General features: G+C 41.6%; 1 protein-coding gene across 14 annotated transcripts in view; it reads right to left on the reverse strand.

Annotated features, from left to right (window-relative positions):
• FOXP1 (forkhead box P1) overlaps positions 1-18,028 on the reverse strand; it is a 386,028-nt gene that overhangs the window by 230,704 nt on the left and 137,296 nt on the right. The window contains exon 1 of one of the 14 annotated variants that reach the window (XM_061362092.1): positions 11,061-11,492. The exons of 12 other annotated variants lie outside the window; for them this stretch is intronic. The gene's annotated coding sequence lies outside the window, so the exon portion shown is untranslated. Of the gene's footprint in view, positions 1-621; positions 841-11,060; positions 11,493-18,028 lie in introns of those variants that run through there. One more of the 14 variants, XM_061362091.1, reaches the window with a different exon arrangement.

The following is an 18,028-nucleotide window of genomic DNA, read 5'->3' on the forward strand; positions in this document are numbered from 1 at the left end:
TCTCCCACACTGAGGAGCAATAGGACTGTCATTTTTTTCCCCCTGCAATATCAGGTTTCCTACTCCACAGTTCTGGTACTCTGCATCATGGCTAACATCTCTAGTGTGCTATTAATATCAATGAAGAGACGATTCAATTTCCACATAAGAAAAACCTTCCTATTACAGCGCAGACATTCTAGCGAGGACCCTTGCGAAGGAAACAATAAAGACCAGAGGGTTGGCGTGGGGATTTGTTTCCCCCCCCTCCTTTCTTTCTTGTGCTGCTGCTTTTGCAGTTCTACGTTGCACACTCTTTGAAAGCTTTTAGCTAACAATGGAAGCATTATCTTCAGGATAGTTACAAAACAGGATTTGTTAGTACAAAGAATAACAACACCGACACCCCCCCACCCCCCCCCCCCGCAAATACCTGCCCTATTGCAATACACATTTAGTACTTTATTCAGAAGTATATTCCAGAAACACCTGTATTCTTGACCAAATTCCCTGCAACAAACTCCCTCAGCAGGCCAGGTTTGCTTAAGGAGGTTTGGACAATTAAAGTCAAACAAACATTCTGCGCATTTACAAAATGGAACAGAAACAAAAGTATCTTACTCTACCGGAGTGCAAACTTACCCATTAATGAGGAAGAAAAAGGCTTAGGGCTGTACAGTAATTCCCAACCAACTGCAGAAAGTTGAGAGTTTGAAAACACTAAAGCACTTTTGCCTATCCAGCTTTTCTGTGCTTCAACACTGGCTGCAGTGTAAGGAAGGACTGAAGGTATGTGGTCTAAACACAACAAAAGCCACTGCCTTACTCTAGATTAAATATGCAGGAAGAGGCCCCTTTGCATAAACACAAACACTCAGCAAATGAGTAACTGGCTCAAATCAGACGCCTGCTGTGCATTCTACCTGTCCTGATCTCTGACAAGCTACATAGCTTGTTTAAGGGGATAGGAGCTACAAAATCAAATCAAATCATAGTGCTAAATGCTTTCTTCATGTAATAGTAAATAACAACAGCACCAACAACACAATGCCAAGCATTCATTTCTAATCTAATCATTGCTCTGGCAAAGAGCTGAATCGTGTGCTATGCCTGCTTTGGCTCAGCCACCCATCTCGCCGGAGCAGAAGAAACACAACCAACCACCACCTGTAATATTCATTTTCATTAACTGTACTGAAATCCAATACATCCCTGGCCCAGCCTTTTTCTGACAAGAATTTAAAATTAATATAGCTACTTTTGGTTGAGTTGACAGATTAAATTTGAATTTGCTTGTACTGTCCTTGTTTTGTTTACTATGTAAAAAGACATTCCACACACAGACCTATTTTAGCTGTTATGAATCACTGTATAATGCACACCTATTTACTAGTTTGTTTGGGGAAAGGGAAGAAATTTCTGAAGTTTCTCTTAAAAACATTATTTTCAAAACATTACCCTCAGAAAACGACCCCTCCAAACTATATTTACTTCAAAAAAACAACTAAATTAGAGACTGTGATAACCACCAAGCACATCTAAGCATTTAATATTATAATCAAATATACATAATTATACACTATAATTTACTCTTGTTTCTAGAGAAATAAATTATTTTTCACTCTCATTTATCCTTCCATTCCACAAATAGAACGAAGCAGCACGATTTTAAAGCAACTGGAATTCACCAATGTCCCTTCCTAACTTAAGGAGTCAAATCACATTGACCTCTTATTGTAAATCCTGGCTACATGTTGGTTTTGGTAATTTAATTATTTTTTAATAACTTGCAGTATTAAATGATTGCCATTGAAACACAAACAAGATTATACTCCTCTGCCTTACTCTCATGTGCTCCAGACTACAGCGTAACATGGATGACACAACTGCGTCCGGCACCAAAATCCCGTTCTGAAAGAGCACTTACACACAGGCAAACACAGGAAGATTTGGGCTTTAGAAGAAGCAACACATTTACTGGATTCTGCAGCATGTGCCACAGATTATTTCAAAGGATACAGGATATAACACACAGTTTCAATGTGGATCAAGTGTGTTCAGTTCCACTGAGCACTCATACAGATGGAGTTTTTCACTTTTCCTTGGATAAACTCACCACGTTAAAGCACAATAAAATTGCTAACATGAGTTAGTCAAGCCTAACAGGATAAAAATCCTCCAGGAAAGAATCCTGCAAGAAATTTTAGAGCCCTGTATCATTCACAGGTTTTGCATTGAAATGACCTTCTAAATAAGGTGTCAGATAATACGGTTCACATAGATGATAGTGATCTAACCTTGATGCAAATAAACCATAGAACAAAATTTAATCAGTATATCACTGTGTAAAAGCCTTTGTCCATCCCAATGGAGCTTCTAATGACTGTTTTGGCAGTTCTGGCTGGTAGTTATGCCTCCCTGCTCATATATATCTCATACTGGTTGAGCAAGCTAATGGAACTGCTGTTAGTGGGATCCAGTGCTAATACCCTGCATCATGCAAAACTGGATGCAACTGAATATATTATACAATTACAGGTAGTATCTAATTCCATAGGTATTAGATACAAGACTCTAAATTAATATTTTAATAAAGTGAAATAAATACTACATTTCAGGTAGGATATCTACAAACACAGGATCTGCCAATCTTCCAGCTGTAAGCCTGCTCTATACTCACACAGAATAGACACAGGACCCTGATGAAATTTGGCAGGCAAGCTTCAGATGCTGAGTGACACATACTGATGCACAGAGTCAAAGATGTCATCTTCATGCAAGCTCCACTAGTTAAGAGCTTGAGAGAAAAATGAAACAAAAAAGCCCCCCAAAATAAAACAAAACAAAAAGAAAAGGGGGGTGGGGGAGAGAGAGTAGAGTGAGACCTCCAGAAAATAAACAGGGTGTACAGTTTCAAAGGCTACAGACACAGACATTTCATTGTTCAAGCCAATTATCAGTGGAAAATAATAACAACAGATGGATTCAGAGTCACTGACTTTTCATATGCACTTCATCTCTGCACAACAGATGATGAAATGCGAGAGCTATCTCGGAAAGGCAAAACATCTTTCAGTAAAAGAACTCTATACTCCAGATGGGGACCTTCTAAGGCAGCTGATTATCTTCTTATAATGTTGTAAGATAGACTTACTAAAACATTTCCAGAACTGATCAGATAGGATGAGCACAATGGCATCATTATGAGGGGTAAGCTGCTTTGGTCTCAGACTTGTGACTAAACTAGCCAGAGATTTCAATAGGGTCAGAGCTGCCCATTTTCACATCAAGTACTGGTTCCAATAAAAAGGGTGCGAAGCTGCTGCTCACAGCCTGGGCAGAACATGGGGGCCGGCTGCATTCAGTAACTGGTCCCCAGTAAAAGCCCTGTTGCCACGAGCGAGGCGAGTCCCCTCACCTTCTGCAAGCAACCCGCTTCACACGGGGACAAAGGCAGAGGACAAAACAGATTTACAAGCACGACTGTTTCCACTATAATTGCTAGATGCAGAGGGACCTCGTCATCCAGGGGCTTACAGCAATGTAAATTAGGAGTAACCTCAGCTGAGTCAATGGAGTTACACCCACGAAAACTGGCACAAGGCACAAATACAGCATACATTCTTTCTTACAAAGCCTTTACAAACCCTCACCTTTTCAAGGGAATAAAAAATCTGCTTTCAAAGGGAAATAACCAATACGTGTAAATTTTGGTGGTTCCTGTGATAAGCAGTTCAACAAACGTCACAAACACCCAGTGAAGAACCACCTACCCAGCACGACCTTCTCCCACTCAACCTGAATACTGCAAAGTATGTGTTTTTGATCACATGAATCAGGTGTACCACAATCTCAAAACTTAAAAAAAAGTAGTGGAAAAATTAGCTCATTAATCTTTAAGACAACATTTCCTTCATGGAAGAACACTACGTCCGTGGTGCAGTAAAATGAACTGGTTGCCATTTCCGCAGTTTCTTCTCCAAAACACTGCAAGGAAAATTTAAAACCCAACACGCGCTGTAAATCAGTATCACATACTGAGGGGTAGCGATACACAACAAACACACTGAACTTGCACCTACTGCTAATTTATTTCACAAGTTGCAAAATATTTCTTAAGTAGAGGTCTGTTGGCTTCACAAATGCGAAGGGGAGAGATGAGTCTGCGGGCACAAAGCACAGCATCTCTCCTCTTTGTGAAGTACTTTGTCAAAAGTAAATTCACAGGGGAACATACGAGCAAAGAGTAAATTTTGCCCAGGGCAAAATTCTGCAACTGCTTTAAGAAGCAAACAAGAACACAAAAGATGTGTAATACAACCATCTGGCTCTACTCATGCTATATCAATAATCCCCAAAATTTATCCCCACCCCCTTAATCAACCCACACTGATGCCACAAAACCAAATGGCATCACTTATGCTTCCTGCCCATCACATTTTGAAATCGTATTTAATATGCATACAGTACATATTTGCATGTTAATCAATTTCTTTAAGAAAAAAATATTTTTGCTTCTTGAGCTATTAGTTCTGCTTTTTCTACTTATTCACACTAGGATCTCTAAAACCACCAAGAAAGTCCTTGTGGTAAAGGCACTCTCATATCGACATGGCATCTCAGGTATCAGGATAACGTACCGGTCAAAATTTCAATCTCTTCTTCTCTCTAGTTTTGTGTCACAATGTGAAAATAGCAGAGGGTGAATAATAATGTGCCAGCAGAATTAGCTGTTCAAGAATCCCGGGTAAGCGATTCGTTCTGAACTCGAGGTTGGATGAATTTCTAAGCATTGTCCTATTTGAGATTCAGAGAAGGAATTACGAAAGGGAAGCAGGGTATCCTATATGTCTTTTCCAACTAGGATTTCAAGTATTTGCACTGGTATTTCAGGCTGTGCCCCATCCAGGAAGCAGCCTTCTTGTGAAGGAGGAGGAAAATGGGGAGCTCCTGGCCACGGAGGGAGGACAAGCCTCCAGTGTATGCTGGCTGCACAGCTGCTCTCCCTCCTATCCCCAGGCCATGGTAGAAGACCACCCAAGGATGGACAGACAGAAAGACAACCATACAAAGTGACCAAAAGAGTGGTCGCAGCATTGTTTTGGGTTGGCTTTGTGCTTGAGGGAAAAATCACGTGCGTAACCATTGTGATTTACCCTGGGAGCACACAACGTGAAACCAGTACCAAAAACAACACTTCAAAGACGGTCTCTCTCTGGTGCTTTAGCGACTGACAGCCACGGCCCTGGGTGCTGACTCAGAGCTCTTCTTCTTAATCGACTTCTGGAACAACATACCCTGGCCCAAACCCGGCCTCTCCCTGTGGCCGTGTCTGGCTGGCTGGAACCCTCCCACGCCTGCGAGCTGCCCGGGGGGATGCGAGCCGTGGCGGGGATAGTGCCCTACAGCCCACAGCGCTTCTTGCCCTGCTGGAGCACCAACACATAGCTGTTACATAGGGAAGAAGAAATGCAAGCCCTGAGCACTCATGGCATGGGTGGAAATGTTTTGCAGCTATTTTCTTTGGACGTAAGCATACGCATAGCGGTTATGTCTGCTCCTACATCCAGACTACCAGCCTGAGATCACAAACACTTTGTTAATTATTTTTTTTTGTTATTATTATTTTTTTAAATCCATTTTTGGATCACTTCTGCTGTTTCTATAGCTTGACTTGTACAGCCTCTTTGTAAGAATTGAAAACAGTCTCCCACAAACACAGGAATGGGCAAATGGTTTAGAGAGCTAATCCACACCTGGGCTACGTAAAAAGGAGCTCATATTTTCCAAATAGAAACACAACCTCTTTTATATATGAACCAGATTTGGATCCAAATGCTAAACCCTTCACCACATCCTAAGTAGGGCTCTGCAACAGTCAAGGGGAGCGGGGTGGGTGGTGGTTGCACCCATGTTTCTGCAGCAGCACTAACTCTAACCCGAAGGTGAGCCACAGATGAGGAGTCATTGTGACCTTGGACTTGGATGCAAGTGGCAGGCCTGTCCTGGTTACACCATGGTTAAGGCAGGGTAATCCCCATCCCGCACACGCCTCTTACAGAAGAATCTGGCCCTGTCTCGCTACTCTTGTTAGAAAAATGAAGGCTGTGACAGAAAATAGCTGAGAACTACATCTTGCCGATGCCAAAATACAATAATAACATGTTCAAAGATTTAATTTAGAAGACTACAAAGTCTAGCTCATACATCATAACACCTTGAAATAACACTTTAAGGTCAAATCCTGTGCATTTTTGGAAACCACCAAAACATAATGAAGTTTTACTTAAACACAGCATTTACATTTATAACGCATTTCAGATTCTTCAAGTAAGCTAGACCACATGCTAGGAAAATGTACTTCCCACAACATACAAATTAAGTCATATACAGCCTTCCCTCCGCAGGCTGAACAGCCACCGGCACAAATGGAAGTCCTGTGTAAGGATCAAAGGCAGCATGTGGCCCTCAGAACATGATTTTATTTTGTTTTTAATTGGCAAACCATCAAATCCCACCAGTAGTTTATTTTTGTTGCCTTCCTCGCCCCTTTTCTGCCTCTCCCACTTATTTCACAACGGAACGTTTTTAAACCACTAGAAATCTTTGTGGCAAAGGTGATGTCATACTGACACAGGATCAGGTGTGAGGTATGGTATGAATAAATACTTCTCCGCAACCACATTTAATTTTCAATGGTTGGGCATCAAGAGACAAAGAAGTTCTTATGCAGAGGTATTAACTGAGGATTTAATTTTAACTGGTCTGCGTTTAAAAGAGCAGGAATGATGCATAGTGCAAGCCTAGGAGAAAAAGTATCAACTCAGAACACAAAACCCCGAAACCCCCTTGTACCTTCTTTCTTGGTTTTGGGAAAGCAACACACAGCTCTGAAACTTACTGTTCTTCACAGTAATAAATATACGGTTCTTGATTATTTCGTTTTCTAAGTCACTGATACCATGCAGGATAATTGTACTTTATGCACTAGTAATAAAAACTCTCCCTATGAAAATAAATATGTATTTTACAGTAATCAAGCAGGAACTAATTTTGTACTTTTTCACAAGTAGCCATTTACTTTGGCACAGAATGGTAATGTGTAGCAGAGAACGCAGTATATGCTTTAACCCAAGAAAAATTAGACTTGAAAATTAATACACAGTGAAAGACAAATTTAAAGCAGCCTTCTTGTGTTCTGACATAAGAATATAAAAATGACACGAGCAACTAAAGATTAGTTTACATACTTTTCAATCACAGCTGCCGCTCAGTAACCACAATACCTTTAAAATGACATTCTACCGAAACAGATAGTTTGGCTGCAGCAGCAGCTAGATACAGTGAACGTGAAATTAAAAGGGCATTCTTTTATTTACACACATGGCACAGCACTGAGCCCCAGCACAATTACAATGGAGAGATTTTGTAGCGTGATTAATTTAGGAGTAATCTAGTGATAAATAGAGTGCATTGCGAGGGATTCTGCCGAGCAAATTTTTATCACCAGCCTTAGATGTCAAAACAGAGTTTCAGGGACAGAGAAAGAACGAGTCACATCTTCTTGGTTAATATTTAATTGGGTGCTAAAGATTCCTCCCAAGGACCTCTGAACCACCACTGACAGCCCCGCAAGATGTCCCTATCTGTGAAACAGATACCGACCCTTTCTGTATAAACTAAAATAACACGAAATTTAATCAAACCATCCAATTAATAAATCACTTCGGTGGACACTGCTGCCCCAGCCCTGGTTAATTACATAATTTTAAAAATATTTGCACACTGCAACCACTAAGATTGGCTCTGAGGTTTCATAACACACACTTAACACTTGAGCTGGAGAACAAATCTATTTAACAAATGCAGAGCTAAGTGCAATAATGCCACTCCACTCAAACTGCAAAATCACTTAGCGTAGCCTGCGAGAAAAAGCAAATAAACTCCCCCCCCCAAACACAGGTCACTGCTATCACAGGCTCTGGCCAGAGTTCCTGCCTGTGTTTGTGCATCTACCTGGGATGGGGCTGGGAAAGCATGGTCCCCTTTTGTGGCACACAGGCATCCCTTCGCTCAGCTGCATGCTGAATCCCTCCCCTTGCTCTCTGCCCCCATCCCTCCCTCATTTCTCCCCTATTTATCCCCCTGCGATGCTCTTCTGCCCTCTTTCCCCCTTGCTCTCTGCTGCTTGCTGGGTCTCCCCATTGTCATGCTCCAGCTCTCCCCACACCCACCACAACCTCTTGCCCTGAGTTTCCCCCACCTGCTCTCTTTCTCAGTGCCATTTGAGATAGCTGTGGTGAAAAAAGCTCACTGGGAAAAATCAAACCCAACCACCAAACAGGATGGAGAGAAGAGGCTGGGGAGGAAAGCGAGGGAAAGAAAACAGTCCAGTAAGGCCAAGCAGAACTACACAATTTCCAACAACAGCAAGAGTGACTCCTGAGCACCAGGATGAAAAATAAAAGCCACAGACCAGAAGTGTTACTTGGTGTAATTGCTTGGCTTCAGGGTCTGGGATGGGTGTAACGCCTGTATCCGCAGGGCAGAGGAAAACGGTGTTACTGCCATATGTAACTAGGTGTGACAGCGCGGGAGAGGTTGAAATACGCATGGACCGAGCGGTGGCCTTAAATGAAGGGGAGAAAAAGCAAAGCTAATGGTTTGTCACAGCTCAGAGGCACAGCTGTGTGCACTCGTACAGACTTTGCATTCATTCATACAGAGAGAGCACAGCTTTCAGGTCCTGTGGTTCCAGCATGATTTTTGGACGAAAGCTGAGCCTCAAAAATAAATAAGTCTATATTTGGCCTGCCCTGGATTCAAGAAGTTCCCCACAGTGCTTTGCACAGAAACAATCTGAATTAATACAGCTTAAATTTGCAAGATTATAATATTCTTTACCAAGCCAATGGATGCACCTCTAAAATTCACTGCCCTGACAAATAGTAGAGCTCTTGAAAGTCTGCTTGTATTAGTTTTATGGATCTATTCTACTGCTTAAATCAGGTCTCATTAAAATTACCATCCATACAAGTTATCCCACTGGGAAATCTACATGCCAGAGCTACTCCAGTTCCGCAGGCAGTGCTCGGAGGGGGTTGCATATTGCAAAATAGCTGCGGACACGGTGGGGGGGAGGACAGGGAGAAGAACAAGAGGACTTCAGGACAGCAAACAAGTTACTCCTTATGCTCCTCTGATTTTAATCAGGACAACTTTTGCTCAGGTGGTGCAAATGCATCTGTGAAAAGAAATGCTACTGCCAGAAATGAAACCAGGGGGGTGGTGTAAAAGAAGTGTCCCTTGGGAAGCCAAAGCCCAGCTCCAACACCCATCTTAGTGCTGGAAGCGCAGGCTAAAACTGCAAACACTGCACCTGACAACTTACACTAGAGCATATGATCTGCACACTGCCCCTCCAGTTTAATTTTTAATAGTAACAGGACTTAAATCTCAGCATTAATGTATTAATGTTCAAGTGAATACAATTACAGGCATCTCTGTTTTCTTCAGTGCTAACGACCTGGAAGATCTCTCCACCCTTCATATTTGCAGGGGTTGTTACAAATACATTCCGTAGCCCTTGTTTTGGCAAAGCAGCAAAAACCTTTGCCTTTTAAATATAAAGTAACAGGAATAATGAATAATATATCTTCTGATTTTTGTTCTGCCATGATATATATATATAATGATATATAAAATGTTCATTTATTATTATCACACATCCTAGGAAGCAGACATGCAAAATTACTTCTTTTTCCTTGTCTTATAAGGGTCATTTATCATATGGAACATCCTCCAAATAGGTAGTCCTAAAATCTCAATTCACAAAGACATTTTTTAGAGATGAGTTCTGCAAACAGGGCTCCTCTCCTGATGGTTAAAATAAAAACTTTATTACATTAAAATAGCGGGGTTTAAGAAGGGAGAAATGCTCTGCGGTTTCTTTTAGAAGCTCCTGCCCCCAGAAATTAATGTCTGCCTATTATTTTTACCTACATCTTGCCACATTTATTAGTTAACAAAAGCAGTGTGTGACCCTCTTAGGCCAAGTTCAGAAAAGAAAAGCATTTACTGAAAGGGCATTAATTTTTATCGTAGCATCTGTGATCTTTGGGTGGGGAAAGGAAACACCATAAAAAATGAAGTCTGTGTATACACACTATCAGTCAGATTTTAACACTTATGCAGAATAATGCAAAGCTTTATTTCTTTTTGATGTTAACAGGCCTTTTTTTTCTTTTTTGCATTCCATTTTTCAATATGTAAAATGACAAAATGCAAAACAAAAACACGAAAATGTGCTTGGTAGGGCTGGCCTAGTTTTTTGAAACACGCACAAAAATCAAACTCACTCATAAGATCTTATTTTAATATGTAATAGAAGAATCTGGCAAACATTAGCCAGAATAAGTCTAGCCAGCAAACACAGACTAACATACTAGTCTGCTGCTGCGAGGCAAGATGGAAATGTAGTCTTGTTCTTGCAACAGACAAGAGCAGAACCTTCCACCTTGCTGAGCACCCAAAGAACGTGTTGCAGGCAGCAGTGTGGGGCCATGCTCCTGCTCAGCTCCTTGGTGCTTGCACCAGCACCTCACCACCTTATTTGCTGTCCTTTCACAAATGAAGCCCTGTCAGTTCTCCCATCTCTCCTTTGCCAAAAGATGGGGATGGTAAAGATAAGTCAAGAGTAAATGTGTGCCTTTTGCCCAAAGCTATGTGCAGGCTCACTCTGGCGTTGGCCACTGTGATCTTGGTGAGGAACACCTGAAAAACCCAAGCAACAGCGTGATGCTTCTCTCATACATTTCTTCTGTGCCCAAAGACTACTTCAAGCCATGCAGCTTTGAAGCAGCACCCAGAGAAGAAGTCTGATGTACAACTACCTCCAGGGAAAAAGGATACAAAAAAAGATGAAGAAAGAGAAGGGAAATGGGAGATCTGGAGTCAGCACAGCTAAAGACTCCAATGAAGAGGGAGGTGGAGGGGGAGGACAACTACAAAGCACTTAATTATAAACCCAAAAATGTTAGAAAACCAATCTCATGCTCACAATTTGCGTATTTGGGGATTACCTATGGATGAAGAAGGTTCAGCTTAATCAGCTATCTGTGCAAATGGATCCTCAGCATGCCAGAGCTGAACTCAGTGGACAATCCCGTTAGAGTGGAAAGAGCACATAAAACGCCCTTGAGAAACGTGGCTAATGCCACAAACACTGAGGAAACAGCCGTTAATAAATTCTTCCATTTTCAGGCTCAGGAGGCAAAGGGCAAATGTTGAAAGAAGCAGAAGATGAGAAGGGCATGGCTACGCTTTATATGAAGTTCATTTCACGTGTCACACATTTGTAAGACAGGTCTTACTCCTCTGATTAAACCCATCATTTTTAACCCAGTAAAATAAGCCTCTCAAGAGGGAGAGGCTTACATCTCTTCTATAAGCAGCTAAACCTAAGATGTCTCCCCTTCTTCCAGGACAGAAGACAATAGAAGAAAAGTCTCTATAAATAGAGATAATAAAGAGTTTCTATAAAAAGTATTCCAAAAAGTCTCTAAAAAGCTTGCAAAATGTATTAAATTCAGGTATCAGAAGCACTTTGTAAAACTTCTGTTTGGGCTGCTTCTTCCTGATCAACACCATCCCACAAAATGAAAGCTGCACCCATGTGTGACTGTGGCATGCCAGAACCTCTCTCTATCTTGTATTCACCCAGAAAAATACAGTGTGGACCACCATGTATGGAGAAAGTGCTAGCAGAAATAATTCGGGGTGGATAGCCGCCCCAAAACCAGGTTACACACCAAGACAGACAGGAGCTTGACAACTTCTGAAAGACCAAATCTCAACCTGCCACCCTTTAGCCACACTGCGTGCTGATAGGATGCAGGGTCAGGAGAACGTCCCCATGGTGGGTGAGACGTGAAGAGCTCAACACTGCCACCACCATCAGTCATAAGCAGCCACCCAGACTTCAAAGGTCCATTAACAATAGCATGGGGCCCAGTCCTATCACCAGCTTATCCATCTTTTCCACTTAAAACAGATTTATTGCCACAGGCATGAGGGCTGTGGAGCGTCCTCACCATCCCACAAAGATCTACGCTGGCTTCAGCAGCCATCCTGCAGACCAGCTCCTCTCATACCTGGGTTTGATCCAAGCACTCATACAACTCTCCTACATTTTATTCTCTCTCTTCCCCCTGAAGCTTTGGCAACTGAAATCTATTATGATGTCAAAAGGTAGCTGACAACATAAAATGTATCCCGCTGAGTTGATGCCGCACGCTGCTAAATTTACAACAACATAAGTATCATAAAAATTATAAGAACTGCAAATTAACCACTGATTTTTTAGTTCAGTGACATAAATAACAGTAAAGATCTGGAAAACTTCCAAACATCTTTACAACTGTTTAATTTGTCAAAATCTATCAAGTCTTTCTCAACCACAAACCTGTCCTCTGCAGTGCGTTCATTTTCACATACTTACACTGGCATCAAAGGCAACAAAACTAAGGCTTATATAATTACTGTGTTCTGATGCACCCTTCCAGCCATGCATTTCCTTATGCTTTTCTTCCTCTGTACTTCTTCACTGACACTAGCACTCACCAATGTTTTAAAAACATTCACACTAGAAAAGCAGCTTTCCATCCCTCCCAGGTCTGCCTGGGATGCTCCAGCCAGCACATCACTTTGTTTGCCAATGTGACGGGTTTGCCACCGATGTGCTATGTGTACCTTGCGAGGTTTGCATCACCAAACCCTTCTATTTACTCCTTTACTTCTGCACCAAGCTCTGCAAATACAAAACTACTTTTCCAGCAGCACAGGCAAAGATTAACAAAAACAGTAATTTTTATTGGTTCTATTGCTTTTCCTGGAGGGGAACAAATTTTATACAGCTATTTATTTTGTATGGTTAAATATTAATTATTGTCTTTTCTAAGATATAGTTTCACTAGAAAGAGTACATTTCTTTTACAACCATTGCAAGATTACCTAAATTGGAGGTCCCAGTGTGCTGAACTGATGAGCCACAAAGTTAGGCTTTCTGAAACACACTACAGCATGTATTCCTATTATTTGACTGCTCAGGGTCTGTGAAGCTTCCTGAGGCCCCAGTGCTCAGCCTGCTGAGAGAGTCTGACCACTGCCCTCACACAGTGGTGGAGGGGTTGCCAGTACAGCCCCAGCACAAACCAAGGCAGGTAATACGGTTCTGCCGCCCAAGATCTTCTCATGTTGTATCTGTAGCCCTACCCATGGGTTCACACCAAGAAGATTCATACATGGCTCCAGCTGCTGCAAGGTAGTCATTATATAAAATGAAGATCAGGTAGACACTGAGAACTGATCAGACTTTTTACTTCTAGGACTTCTCATGGTATGGAGAAGGGTTTCTCCATTCAAGCTGGCTCCTTTTTCCTCAGGAACCATTTTGTACCTTTCCTATATTACAGGAACCAATTAAAACTTTTAAATAGGACAACCTAACAAATCCCTCCCTCTAAATAATACTGAAGTGCAGCTTGTGAGTGACTGAACAGGTAAACTACACTTGCTGCAGCTCCACAGGCCTAAAAGACCACTGCAGAGACCAAAGAGGTAGGGGCTCATAAGAATGTGATGACCAAACTGTTCACACCTGGCCTCAAAGCTTCATCTGCTCTCAAGAGCTGACAGCCAACATGCACATCAGTTTGTCCCTATCATCCCAATCAGCCAAGGTTTGGTGGATCCATCACTTGTAGACCATAGGAGCAATGTGGCTCTGTCCCAGTGTGCTGCTGGGCAGAGTGGCACAGTGGGTTTTGAAGCAGGGTGGTATATGCAGCCATGTGTTACACCACACTGATTTCAAGGCCAACTCTCAAACGCATTGGCTACCCATATGGAAGCAGGAAAGGAAGCTGAAGGCTCAGGTTTGACGTGACAGGTTAAATTCAGCCCCCTGCTCCCAGTAAACATTACAATAAATCTTTTTATAATGTAAGAGAAAAATAGAATTGCCTAACATTTATCTTAAGAAATAGGACTTATGCTTAAAATACAGAAACCCAACCAGAACACAGCTGGGCTTTAAAAATTAAGCAACCAGATATACAAGGAACTTTCAAATTAATTTTCCCACTGTGCTGTTTGCAGGAGCAGTACACTTAAATGGCCACAACTCGCTCAGTGACACCCAGAGGTACCATGCAAGCGCTATGGAATGCTGCAAGTAAGTCAAAGTTCTTTGATTAAATCTAACATAATTGCACATAACTGGAAAAAAAAAAATCACAGCAAGTTGGCTTCGCATATTGCATTGCATAAATCAGAAGCGATTCCCACCAAATCTATCCTTTCCAGACTATTTTATCTAAGCAACATATAGCTGTTACAACAAATTTTGAGTGATTTTGATTCTCGTTGTGGTATAATGAGTAATGAAGAAAGCACGTTTTTTATTCTGGTTTGCACTGATGTGTTTCTACTTTGACTAAACCCTCGGTGACTCAGTTCTACCGCTTCACAACAAGGAGTTCTCATGTTTCCCTCGACACAGAAAAAAAACATGTCTTCAACTATCCTGTTCTCAGCTCAAACCAAAGGGAAGACCTTGAGAGCTCCCATTATTCGTGCTGCTGACTGCAGAGTAAGACCCTACACAGGGTGTGGTGCTAACTTGGCAGAGTCCCAGACCCAGCAGACACCAGCACTATAAAACACTGCCTGAAGAGAAAAGTGCCCCAAAACCAGGGCAAAGGCCTTCATCATGAGCTTGAGGAGCTTTTCTTTGTTCAGGCAGGGGAAGGTGGGTTTGGATAGGGTGACTTTCCTCAAAACTGAAAATCTTAGGAACAACCTTTTTCAACCATCTCCTTCTGATGTCCCCAGAAAAGGCGACCAAAAACTTGAGCCTTGCATTGAAAAGATAATGGGCCTCTTTCTGTGCTCTGCACCAGATCTTCAGACTTAAGTTTCTCTTTCCGGTAACGTGCAATGCAAAGGCTTTGGGCTACATGGGGCCGAGCATTTTCAGGCCTGGAGACTTAATTACAATCTACTCTAACTGGCACATGGTACTAAAGTATAAATATTAATAACATTAACGACAAAACCCGAAGCCCTGATTGAGATGGCAAGCTGAAGACTGAATCAATAAATCAACAGTAATCTTTTTTTCTTAATCACAGCAGCTACTCCACCCTTTTTATTGATTTTTTTCCCATTTTTTGCTGTATCGGAATCTTGATTGAATTAGTTCAAAACAGTTGTTCACCTAGCCAGGATAAGCCATGTCTTGGTTTTAAAACTCTTCTCAGTGCAACTGCACCGTGAGTTGTATGATGATACTGAGACCAGTCTTTCATTTCTCAGCTTCTCCCTTCTGGTGCTCATCCCTGAATCCACAAACTGAACACTTCGGCAGACTGGTGGGCAGCCAAGCTTTGCTCCGTCTAGGAAACAGGTAACTGTGCCGATGTAACTTCTTCCCAGCCACAATGACTTAGCCATGCATAGGTTAAAGAAACTTCCATTCAACTGTCCTACTGCAATATGAAAGCTAGTAAGAAAACCAACCCATGTATCTTCTTTAGGCATATCTGTTGATCAGACATTTTACTCCAGTGTTCTCCACAGCATCATTACAGTACTTATACATGTTCACCCTGAGTATAAATCTTCAGCACATCCTACCTGCCTCTGCAGCAGCTTTCCTGGAAACTGCTTTATTGTGTTCTAGTAAACTTCACCCGTGTTATTTATTCTCCTTTAAAAGGGAAGTTACACTTCACTGTATTTGTTCCTAGCAAAGACAAGTTTCTGCCTATCAAAAGACAAGTTTACTGCAAGGACTCTTGTAATAATACTGATAATGGGTAGAAATTACACATTTTATAAGGAAGAAGACAAAGCACTTGATGCTTTGTAATAGTTGTGCTGATATCATAGTTTCACCAAAGTGTGCTTTCATACAAAATTACAGCCTTCCCTCCTGAGTGACCTAGCCTGCAAGTATTTAGGATAGATATAATGGGGCATACTGTCAACTACAAATCAAGAGATACACTGGCTTCAATGAGGATTTTGCAATTGGCTTCCAAAGACTTGTGAAGTGACGATCTGACCCCATATTTTTAATAAAGGGCTGGAATATGCTACTGGATGAAAACAAATCAGGCTAGAAAAATCACCAAATAGAGCTTTAAAAAACTGGCAAAAAAAAGGTTGTGAGCTGAAAAGGATCTCACATTTTAATAAATATGCAGTAATTACAAATATTACCAAACAAAGGAAAAGGAAACTGAAACATGCCGAGAAAGATAATCAAGTGAGAAATGTGCTTATAGGATGCCAGTCCAACTGATTAAAGATCTTCAGAAAGCCGGATATCCCACCTAGAGCCCTTAATCCTTATCTGGGTCCTTACACACCCACACCCCTGCCAGCATCAGATCTGAGGATCCAGAGCAGCCCATCCTTCTTCCTTATTACTCCTGCCCATTTCTTTTGTGTATGCCCACTGGTGCTGCTCATCAGTCTGTTAAACGTACACTACTCAGCCTTCATTTTGCTTATGTTAAAGCAAGAGGGGAGCTGCCATCAATGATTTTCTCCCCCTACCCCAGAGCACGGGAAGAGATGCCAGGCTGAGTGTCTTTCCAGAAGCAGCAGGTCCCTAAAATGGGCAAGTTATATAAATGATACGACAACACTGTCTAGCAGGTAATGGCAAACAGACAGCAGTAACTAGTTAATGATGATCTGCAATAATGTCAGGGAGACTTGTTACCATGTAAGTAACCTGCCACACCAGGGATACAAATTGTCTCCGACTTGATAGCACCTACTGTGGAGAGGAGAGTTATCAATGTGCTAGCTTGTTCAGATAAATGGAGTACTATTTCCCTGTGCTGCTGCTGTCACTTTCCCCGGCCCATCAGCCCCTTTCTTAAACTGATTGCTATTTTTATTATACTCCTTAAAATATGAAGCAGGAGACTCCTTTTCCTGAAATACACCAGGCTAGATAGATGACGCCTTTTAAATAATATTCTTTTCTTGCTGGCCCTGATCCTTGCAATGTTGTTGCTTACTTTGGAGGGGGAAACAAAATAGAAGTGGCAAGCCGTATCTCTCCATTCCAAAGGGAGTGGTTTCCCAAGAAAAGCATAGTTTTGTTCCCTTGCTATTTCCTTTCAGTACTGCAGACAAGCAGGCAGCAGACCCGCTACTAAAACTGACCCTGGCAGCTAGGAAACAACCCTCATATGTACAGAAAATACCCACTGCAGCTTGAGGGCAGCAGGTGGCATCTGGGGAGGGAAGATCCAAATTGTTAATGGGACTTATCACCTCTAAATTCTGGATTTGGTAGGAGAAAAGGAAAATTATCTGGAAACAAGACTTTTTAGAGTCTAAAATTAGGTGAGATGCTGTTGAAAAGGAAAATAACTTCCAGCTTTATTTTAAGAACTGGAATTGTGTTTCCTGCTTCCATTGCTGCAGTTCTTCTGGAAAGGAAGCTGCCCGCAAGTAACGGATAAAATACAAAAAACCTTGGATTCAAAAATGTTCTTCCCCACACTTCTGTACAAATAAAATCCAGAGGCTGGTAAGAACACACTGGTTCCACTGTAGAAGATACAATGCCAAAGAGGAGGGGGGAAAAAAGTGCTCACTAATACAATAGGTCATTGTACTCTGAGATCTACCACATGTTACTCCAAGGGCTCTCAACCCTAAACTTGGAAAGTCTAAGACACTGGAGCCATGATATATAAAGTAAGACCCAAGTTCCAAATATTTGATTTAGCAAAGTAAATATGGTTGTTTTTATTGGGTGCAACAAGCATTTTTCACAGAGTGAAGAATTATGGTAAACATCTGCTAATCATACTCACAAAAGAGGTCATTGTGTTTAAATCCAAGGTCATATTAATAGCTATATTTAATTAATAAAACCCAACAGTAATATTACCCAAGTTTCCAACAACGTCTGCTTCCTGACACTCAAGGACCTATTCATTAATGGACCACTTATATTGGT

The sequence above is a fragment of the Neopsephotus bourkii genome, unplaced genomic scaffold (genome assembly GCF_033783945.1).
Source record: "Neopsephotus bourkii isolate Nb327-2 ecotype Australia unplaced genomic scaffold, CSIRO-AGI_Nbou_v1 NB_1080, whole genome shotgun sequence".
Lineage (NCBI taxonomy): Eukaryota > Metazoa > Chordata > Aves > Psittaciformes > Psittacidae > Neopsephotus > Neopsephotus bourkii.